Genomic DNA, 10636 nt, shown 5'->3' on the forward strand with positions numbered 1-10636 from the left:
CAATGAAAAATGATATTTCATTCGAAATCAACCTTGGAGTCAAGGAAAATAGTGTTTTTGCGGCACAGGAACTGTCTGAGTCGGGATACCCACCGAGCAGCGTTGGAACTATTTAATCTACTTTACCTGGGATGATACATTAATGAGGGCAACGCTAGATACAACAAGAGTGAAAACATGGGATGAGTAGTATCCAACTAAATGCCCCGTATTTGCAACGAAGCTACTGTTGGAGACAGCGCGGTAAAATACGCGGGAACATCGGAGAAGAGTATCGCAGCTATTAGGGCGTCTGCCCCATGATGCTATTGGCCCGGGTTCAGTCCTAACCCCGTCTGGTGGCTTGTGCACTTTGCGTCCAATGTATGGAGAATATAATTAATGGCAGATAAGTGTAAGTAGATTGTTGATGCTTAGCGCGGTCACAATGGCCGCCGAACTTGTTTGTGTAATGCATTTCATTAGGTCTAATTCTAATGTTTGATCATGATGCTTTAATTGCTCTGCTTTTCACAATTTTTCAGTGTTTAATGAATCTTATCAGTCGAGCAAGGGGATAAGTTAACACAGTCAACAATTGTTTTCTAAACATCGTCTGTGTCACCGCATATATGCACGTGTTTGTGCAACTGCTCAGTAATTGAAGCATAAACCCTATTTCCGTTACAAAGTAAGGAAGGTAAAGGACACAATCTCCAAAATAACACACACGGCTACTTATTACATATAATGAAAATATCGACCATAACAGTATGAAATTTCCGGAGATAAATAACAACAATATCACGGATTTCCTTCGATTCACTATTTCGGGATCACTGGAGGTCTTCGCATTTTTCTGGACCCGGAGTCTCCTGCGGGCTCTGCTGGCGACCACAATGTGTCTAACTGTTAAAGCATTGAAAAGCAGAATCAATACAAACGGGACACCGGGGGTGAGAAGGTAATGAAGAAACTCAATTGATGTCCAGGTTAGTGAAACCATAACACGTACTTCCACGTAACAAAACCAGGGGGTATTCGCCAATCTGTACGAAGCTGTGTACATAAAATACCAGAAAACATTATTTAAACTGCTGAGTGCAATCACCGTGCCCAGGATCACAGTCGCCGTTTTCTCGGTGCAATATCTATGCTTCAGCTTTTGGCTACAAATGGCAACACATCGGTCAAAAGTGAAGGAGACGGTGAACCACACAGAACAGTCGGTCACTGCGTAAAGCAGGACGGCGTGGATATTACACGGGTAGATGGACTTCATAAACCTTATATAATGAACAATCGGAATCTGTCTCAATATCACATCAAAGATAATGACCAGTAGATCCGCCGCTGCCATGGCCACCAGGTAGCGGGTCACACAGCAGGAGAGACCACACCTTCCTCGACGCAGGATCACAATTGTTACCAGGTTCACTGTGATGCAAAAACAAAGATCATATGTCATGACCAAGGTGATTGCAATCTCCGCATTATAACCATATAACCATATAACAATTACAGCACGGAAACAGGCCATCTCGGCCCTACAAGTCCGTGCCGAACAATCCCCCCCCCCCCCCCCTTAGTCCCACCTGCCTGCACTCATACCATAACCCTACATTCCGTTCTCATCCATATGCCTATCCAATTTATTTTTAAATGGTACCAATGAACCTGCCTCCACCACTTCCACTGGGAGCTCATTCCAAACCGCAACCACTCTCTGAGTAAAGAAGTGCCCCCTCATATTACCCCTAAACCTGTCCCTTAATTATGAAGTCATGTCCTCTTGTTTGAATCTTCCCTATTCTCAAAGGGAAAAAGCTTGTCCACATCAACTCTGGCTATCCCTCTCATTATTGTAAAGACCTCTCTCAAGTCCCCCCTTAACCTTCTGCGCTCCAGAGAATAACGACCTAACTTATTCAACCTATCTCTGTAACTTAGTTAACTTATGTGGGTTACATGAGTTAAACGCCGTGAACAAACACAGTTTACTTGGATGAAGATGATCAGATATTTCAACATTACATCTGTGATTACGGAAGCAAAGAATAATGTCATGAGTCTCAACGAATAAAGTTAATAATACCATATGGGTAATGGACTGAGCAATATAGACATCCATAGCAACAACGCGGTCTGTTTATGTGATATTAATGCGTGTAGATCAACGCAGACATGTGGTTCAGTATCAGACAGCAACCTAACATTACATTGTCGTGGATCAGATTGGCGTTCACAATGCAGTTGGTAAGTATCGATTAACTTCCATGATGCAATTCACCCAGATAATGCCTAATTACGTTATCTGAAGTGAATGGGTGAGTTATGGTATATTTGAGCTGAGAGTAGAGCTGCAATTGAGGAGGGGGTGGTGCGATGTCAAATGATTGCACACTTGCCAAGTTCCACAGAGATCATACAGAGAGGAAACAAAGCCCGCTCTCCCCACACTGTGAAGTACTTCCCACAGTACCACGGTGCGGTTGAACTTTGTGTTACAGAGACCATACAGAGAGGAAACAAAACCCACTCTCCTCACACTGTGAAGTACATCCCACATTACCACGGTGCGGTTGAACTTTCTGTTACACAGAGATCATATAGGGAGGAAACAAATTCCGTTCTCCTCACACCGTGAAGTACATCGCACAGTAACACGGTGCGGTGGAACTTTCTGTTACACAGAGATCATATAGGGAGGAAACAAAGTCCGTTCTCCTCACACCGTGAAGTACATCCCACAGTAACACGGTGCGGTGGAACTTTCTTTTCAAATGAAGTTTTGGAAATCACTCAACCGAACTAAACGGCAAACATGAAATTATATCTGGAACGCAGATTTTGATTCCACGGTAACCACAGAAAGTGTCAGGTGATGCAACGAGGATGCTGGGATGATTTTGAGAGAAACATGATTAGGTTCGAGATGTTTAATCATTCACATTGAATCTGCAGCTTTATTCGCTCTCCGTAATTCACCTGATCCTGCTGTAATGATGTAAGCCTGGAAATCACCCAGTGAAAGTGCACTGAATTGAAACATTGACCGGCACAGCTGCTGCCCCACTTACTGATGGGTTTCCTATAACATTTAGCCTTTCCACCATCCACTGTGACTTTGTTTGTTTCATTATTTCAGCTGGAACTGGACCATGGGACATAATGGACGCAACCCAGCGTGACTGTGCTCGATATTAACCAATGCAAACACCGAGAAGTTGCTGATCTCACCGTTTAATTCTGTACAATGCGATGTTCAAAGTGTCTGTCACAGCAAGAATCGCTCGCGCCTCAATAATTCCTCGGCAGAGTGCAATTACAGAACTTGAAATTAAAAGAGGGAATTTCGAGAGACATACAGCCAGATTTTCAAATTTTCACTGCGTAAACGACAGCACTCCTCACTTACCGGGAACACCGAGAATAGCCAGGATCGGGTAGTATATCTTTTCCATCTCATATATGACTCTAACAGTCCCATATCCGCCCATCTCCTTGTCACCGCTTATCCTCTAATGGCATCTAGGCGAATACCTTATTTGATTATGGAATAGCGCAATGGAAAATGTTCCCTTATTTGAAGGAAAGGGATGTCCCTGCGGGACGGTTGTGCGTCATTAATTCCATTTGATCACAGACCATGAGCAAACCTAGTGTTGCATAATATTGTGAAGGAAGTACCACGTGGTTATCACGTCATGCTCCACAACGCTGAACAATTGTTCGGCAACTTCGGAGAAAACAAATATTCACCGCCCAAGTGTTCACCCGCCATCGTGATTTCTGCAAACCGCTCATCTCACAACCTCAGCCGATTGGGCTTTATCTGACAAAGTTAAATCAAATCTTAAATATCTATATGGAACGCTGCGTAACGAACCCTCTACTTTTTGCGTTTGTTTTCGCCTTCTATATTTGTGCATGAAACTATTCCCACATTAGTGACAAGAGCCACATTCAAGTGTGCGTTCGTTGTGATATGTCAGCTTTGAGACGTTCACAGCTCCATAATCAGCGGTTCTTTAAATGCCCGTTCGCTGCATTGATGTGCCTCAACAATGGCAACTCCTACATCGAGAATCATATACTTAATTACTATATTGTTAATGTTTACGTGATCCCCATGAAAATCTTGAAATAAATTTTAACACTGACTGACTTACGAGATTATTCCTTTAAGTCGTAGCCTGTAGTGGCCGACAGGCATATAGTTATAGACAGCGTGGAAATAGACTATTCGTCCCAATCTGCCCACAACGGGCAACATCTTATCGCTATGCTCGTCCCACCTACCCGCGTGATGTCCATATCAATCTAAATCTGTACTGTCCATCGTTATATTGCGATCGGCAGATTGAATAACAACTTACATGCAGTTTGCCTGGATCACGAGATAGAGTTTAATTACCCACCATGCCCTGCTTATATACAACACCACTCATGGACATATACATGAATATGCATGTAGACATTACACTGCTCTCCTTTTTTAAGTATTACATCTAAGTACACAGTTACAAGTTTGTTGTTGTGATACTTGATTTAAACAAGTATTAATGAAATATTAAATGATAAACATAATATATTTATTTTACATATTTACGCATTTTCGCTTTACATAGACAATGAGTTACTTAACTTACAAACCTCATCTGACTACTGGTTTACGGAACCTGCCTGCTCGTCTAACAGTAACAGGTGTAACAGCTTTAGGTGTTGACTCAACTGCAGGCTTGTTTGGCTCTGTTTTAGTACCCTGACTTTGACCAGAGAGGTCCGTTTCTTTGTCTGTAATAACTGAACTTTGTGTTTCAATCACAGTGGTCTCTTCCAACTCACTTTCAGATACAGACTCAGGGATTACACTTCGTGCTCATTTTATGTTTCATCTTTGGCTAGAAAGATTTGATCAACATGAACACTTTTGTACCTATCTACAACTTCAACTATCTATCTTTTTGTTCCACACAATTCCACTATTTTCCCAACATCACATATTTCTCGACAGGAATGGTTGCGAGGACTGAGAACACGATCCTGCTCATATGGCTCAAAGTACCTCTTCTTTTTTGTGGGCGTCAAATGGCGTTTTTGATTAACTGTTTTTGCTCAACTATCAAGGTCAAATTGTGTTGAACAAGACTTAGACGTATTCTTAGCCTTCTCTTCACCAACAGTTCTGCAGGTGAGTAACCCGTTGTTGTGTTTGGTGTGGTTCTGTACTTCAGCAAGAAACTAGCCAAACGATGTTTCATGCTGAACTTTGAACTACCCTGCACAACCTGTTTCTTGAAAGCGTCTTTGACAACTCTAACATACCTTTTCGCCGCCCCGTTGGAAGCTGGATGGTATGCGGGGACAATTGTGTGTTTTTTTCCCGCTGTATGAACTCTTTAAAACGCTCTGAACCGCCCGTTAGCAGAAACAAGTTCTTCCGGTAAACCATGGCATGTAAAAATGCATCTCAACTCATCTATGGTACGGTCCGTAGTAGTGCTTGACCCCATATGCTTAACCTCAAACCATTTGGAATGCCTACCTACTAATACCAGACAGTGTAATTACCCTTTTCACTAAAATCTACATGAAGTCTCTGAGAAATCGACTTGACCATGAGCAGGGTTGCAGTAGTGTTTTTGGAGGTTTACTCCGGCAATTATGGCAGACGATACATTTGCTCACCAGTGACTCGATGTCACTGACAATACCAGGCCAATGCACATAACTTCTGGCAAAATACTTAATGCTTACAATGCCAGGATGTTCGTCATGAAGTTCGTTCCTAAATTTGTTTCTCAAAGACTCTGATACAACCACTCTGTAACCCCACTTAATGCATTTCTGCTCACATGATAATTCATGGAGTCGATTACAGAAAGGCTTCACCTCTGAGTTCAGAACTGAGATCAATCCACTATCGATTTCGGTCCATCTGTTCAATGTGTGTTCATCGACCCACTTCAGCACATTGTCTTTTTTTTGTTTCTGCTGCAATTTATGTTGCAGGCACTGCAACGTCTTCATCTACAACTTGCAGTGTGTAGATTGAGTTCTCACTTCCCACGTCAGAGTTCTCATGTGGCGACCGGGACAACACATCTGCAGCTGCGTTGCACTTGGAGCTTCTGTACGCAACCTTGTAGTCATACTGGGACAGCAAAATTACCCAGGGCTGCATCATTGATGCCGCCATCGAAGCTATAGCTGACTTGGTACCAAGTATCACTAGTAGTGGCTTGTGATCAGTCACTTGAATGAATGGTCTGCCGAGAACAAAGTGATGGGATTTCTTGACTCTGAACAAGATGCAGCGTGCTTCCCTTTCAATGTGTGCGTAATTGCGTTCACTCGGTGATAGGGTGCGGAATGCAAAACAAATAGGTTTTGCCCTCTCGTCATTCATTATGTGGGAGATCACAGCACCAACACCATAACTTGAAGCATCACAAGCAATGTTCATCTCGCGTGTCGTATCGTAGTGAACCAGAAGCGTGCCACTTGTCAAGTTTTCCTTGCAGATGTCAAATGCACGTTGCTGGCGCTTGCCCCAAGCCAATTTCACATATTTCTGTAGCAGATCACTTAGTGGCTTTTGCACATTTATTAAACCTGGAAGGGATAGTGCATAGAACTGCACCATCCCAAGGAATGATCGTAGCTCTGACACATTGTCGGGTTTTGGAGCATTAACTATTGTTTCAACTTTCGCCTTCAAGGCGCGAAGTCTGTTGTCATCTCATTTGAGTCCAAGGTAGACAACCTCTGACTGCGCAAACGTACATTTACTTTGTCGCAATTTGACGTTGTGCCAGTTCAGTCGTGTGAGAAATTGCTCAAGGATTTCCAGATGTTCTACCATGCCCTCTGTGAATATCAGTAGGTCATCCTGGTTGCACACGCAGTGCGGAATGTCTTGTACCATTTTGTCCATCACAGACTGGAAATGTGTTGGGGAATATTTCACACCATAGTGCATCTTTGTATATGAATACACGCCCTTATGTGTGTTGATCGTCAGGTACTGCTGACTTTCCTTGCCGACATTGAGTTGGGCGTAACCTTTAGACAAATCCAGTTAGGTGAAGACTCGTGTTCCGCTAAGTTCTGCGTAAAGATCTAGCGAGGTTGGTAACGGATATTGTTCGTCATCAACGGCTTGGTTGATTGTGACTTTGTATTCATCACATAGTCGAACAGTTTTTTCAGCCTTGGGTACGGCCACGTTGCCCAGTTACCCTGGTCTATCTTCACGAGCACTCCATTCCGTTCTACCACCACTTGTTGCGTTAGTGCATACGGTACTGGGATGTAATGTTAAAATTGTACAAGGCATTGGTGGGACCAAATCTGGAGTATGGTGTACAATTTTGGCCGCCCAATTATAGGAAGGATGTCAACAAATAGAGAGAGTACAGAGGAGATTTACTAGAATGTTGCCTGGGTTTCAACAACTAAGTTACAGAGATAGGTTGAATAAGTTAGGTCATTATTCTCTGGAGCGCAGAAGGTTAAGGGGGGACCTGATAGAGGTCTTTAAAATGATGAGAGGGATAGACAGAGTTGATGTAGACAAGCTTTTCCCTTTGAGAATAGGGAAGATTCAAACAAGAGGACATGACTTCAGAATTAAGGGACAGAAGTTTAGAGGTAATATGAGGGGGAACTTCTTTACGCAGAGAGTGGTGGCGGTGTGGAATGAGCTCCCAGTGGAAGTGGTGGAGGCAGGTTCATTGGTATCATTTAAAAATAAATTGGATAGGCATATGGATGAGAAGGGAATGGAAGGTTATGGTACGAGTGCAGGCAGGTGGGACTAAGGGGAAAACAATTGTTCGGCATGGACTTGTATGGCCGAGATGGCCTGTTTCCGTGCTGTTAATGTTATATGGTTATATGGTTATATGGTACAGGTCTTGGTCGACAATAAAACAAGTTTCAATTCTTGCCTAAGTAGAATGTGTGCAGAGTACCCTGTTATTCCCGTGTAACTGTCAGCAAAAATGTTTGCATGTTTGCTTGTGGCGTTTTCAATACGTGATTCGGAAAAATTGACGTTGAAAATGTTCTACCAGTCTAATTTTACTTCGGAGTCACGTGAGTGATTCCGTGAAGAGCCCTGCCCAGTGCGCAGTTGCGGCATTATCGCACAGCTGTGCACATGCGGCCCAGCGGGAGTCGGCGCTCCCGCAAACCAAGGAACGTTAGGTAAGTACCTACCTTAATCGGGCCTTGTGGTTTTTTGCTCCAGGGGGAGCAAAGCAGCAGAGGAAGCGGCCCCCGTTCGACTCCAGCGAAGGAGCCGACAGTGGAGGGGGATAGGCGCAAACGGGACCGCACACGCTGCGGACCGCTGACAGGGAGCTGCGCTGATGCCGGTCCGCTGAACAGCTGTTTGGTTAACAGCAGCGGACCGGAGGGAAATTTAAAAACCCGACCGGCAGCCCTGCAGACTCCTGGCAAGGAGAATCGCCGCCCGGGAACCGCTACAATGCCGCCTAAAAAAACGGCAGGCAGCCTCTAACTACAGGTAAGACAAAACCTTACCAAAAATATAGGTTCTACAGGAACCAACTTCCTCCAATACTGGAACAGGCTGGAGACAGCAAAAACAAGTATGTCTGTCTCCCCAAGCCAGAGGAGGTCATGGAGTTACAAAACCTCCAGGGAAAACGAGGGGTCACTGGCTGAATGCCAAGGGAGCTGACACTCCTACCCCAGTGCTATTGCACTAGCCATCTCCCTTGTCGAGGGATTGATGCGACAACGGAGTTTGAGCTATGCCTCCTCCAATTCATAGCACATCCTTTTGCTCCCTCTTTTGAGGCTAGCTAAGGAGGCCAGGGCTGGGCTGGCTTAAACGCTGGGCAGGCGGACGAGAACAGGAGTATGCCAGGGGAGCAGGATCAGGAAGAGCTGCTGGGTGTCGTGGGCCACTACATGGCTCCTCCACGCGACCATCTTCCCAACAAAGCCCTGCAGGAGAAGGCCTTTCTAGAGGTAAATCTGCAGGCAGCTGGGTCAGCAGACTCGCAGTCAAGAGCTAAAAGCAGCGAATTCTGAAGCTCCTAACAGAAGGGTCAAGATGTCACCGCCTTTGCTCGTTTTCCACGGATCATACTCACCTGGCAGGCGAGACGCCATGATCACCAAGGTGGTTCTCCCAGGATGAGGCTATCCCGTTGCACTTCGAGTGTGCTGACGCCTAAGATGTTCCCAAATTTGGGATACTCGACTGACATTTGTGCATATAAGACCTGCCCTCAACCCCAAATATACGGGGCTATGCAAACCGCTGCAGCGGGAAGAGAGGCAGCTAAACCTGTGCGCCTCATGAGGGCAGGCCATGGAACGAGCAGGACATCGCATCCAACACCCAGCTGGCAGCACCCCTCGGCATCCACCAGCAAATATCGAACAAGGACTGGTGAAAGCCTGGCGACCGCTTCACATTACCCCCAAAGTTCTTTTTAGACAGGGGCCCAGAGCGGAGCCGTGGGAAAATGCGCCGCCCCACCGACAGCACCAGCATACCAGCAAAACTGAGCCTTCATGAAAAAACAATGAACATGGAGGTAGGTAGTCTGGTTCCTCCCAGTTTACACAAAATAAGGGTGCTCTGCTAACTGCGGGGGGGGGGGGGGGGCATTTACACTTGTTGATAAAAGCATGGGGTGCTGTCACAAATAACTAATATATACTCAACAGTATTAGTGGATAAAACTTGAATTCAAATTGGGCATATTACCGCCAGTTCAGCAATGCGCCCAAAGGGCAATTTTTCCCTCTAAGAAAGAGAAGCGAGAAGGTCAAGCTGAACTAGAAAGGCTCATTACAAAAGGGATCATGGGAGCAAACATGAACCATTGGAATTTGTATCGAATATATTCACCAAAACTACAAAAGATGGTGAATGTAGCATCATCATTGACCTAATATCACTAAATAAATCTGTTGAGTATATACACTTTAAGATGGAGACGTTGTGTCACTGCCAGACATCCGATCTCCAAAGGATACCTTATGGCAAGCATTGATATGGAAGATGCATACTATCCTATACCCATACACAAGGATCATTGTAGATACCTAAAAATTTACCTGGATAATGGACATCCCGGTTAGGGCAACTATGGGAGTATAGAGCATTCCCAATGGTCTAACCTCAGCCCTAAACTAATTACAAAAATATTAAAAATAGCCATGAAAATATTAAGAAAACAAGCATAATCATGGCATATATTGGATGATATCCTCATATTAGGGGAAACAAAGGAATTAGCTGTGACAGCAGTTCTAGCTACGAAACAGCTCCTTAAAGCACTGAGGTTCATCCCACACCCAGATAAACCAAAATTGAAGCCGTTAACTACCATGGATTATCTGGGCTTCAATATCAATTCTATCCATATGACTGTTACTTTGCCAAGGTGCTCGGGTCACTATAATCAAATCATGAATGTACCCACTGAAGCTATATCACAATTACAGTGGTGGGCAGACAATGCTTGGCATAGTTTTCAGCCCTATTATTATCACCAATCCTAACTTGGTTATTAAAAACCGATGCCAGTACTTTAGGCTGGGGAGCAACTAACTCCATATCCAGCACAGGTAACAGATGGACCAATTCAGAATCATCGTTACTACA

At 44.4% G+C, this 10636-nt stretch overlaps 1 pseudogene; it reads left to right on the forward strand.

Moving 5' to 3' along the window:
• The first annotated feature begins 9102 nt into the window (after window positions 1-9102).
• LOC129716115 (U1 spliceosomal RNA) lies at window positions 9103-9246 on the forward strand (annotated as a pseudogene).
• Window positions 9247-10636: the final 1390 nt, after the last annotated feature.

Source organism: Leucoraja erinacea, unplaced genomic scaffold (assembly GCF_028641065.1).
Source record: "Leucoraja erinacea ecotype New England unplaced genomic scaffold, Leri_hhj_1 Leri_1694S, whole genome shotgun sequence".
NCBI classification, from domain to species: Eukaryota; Metazoa; Chordata; class Chondrichthyes; order Rajiformes; family Rajidae; genus Leucoraja; species Leucoraja erinaceus.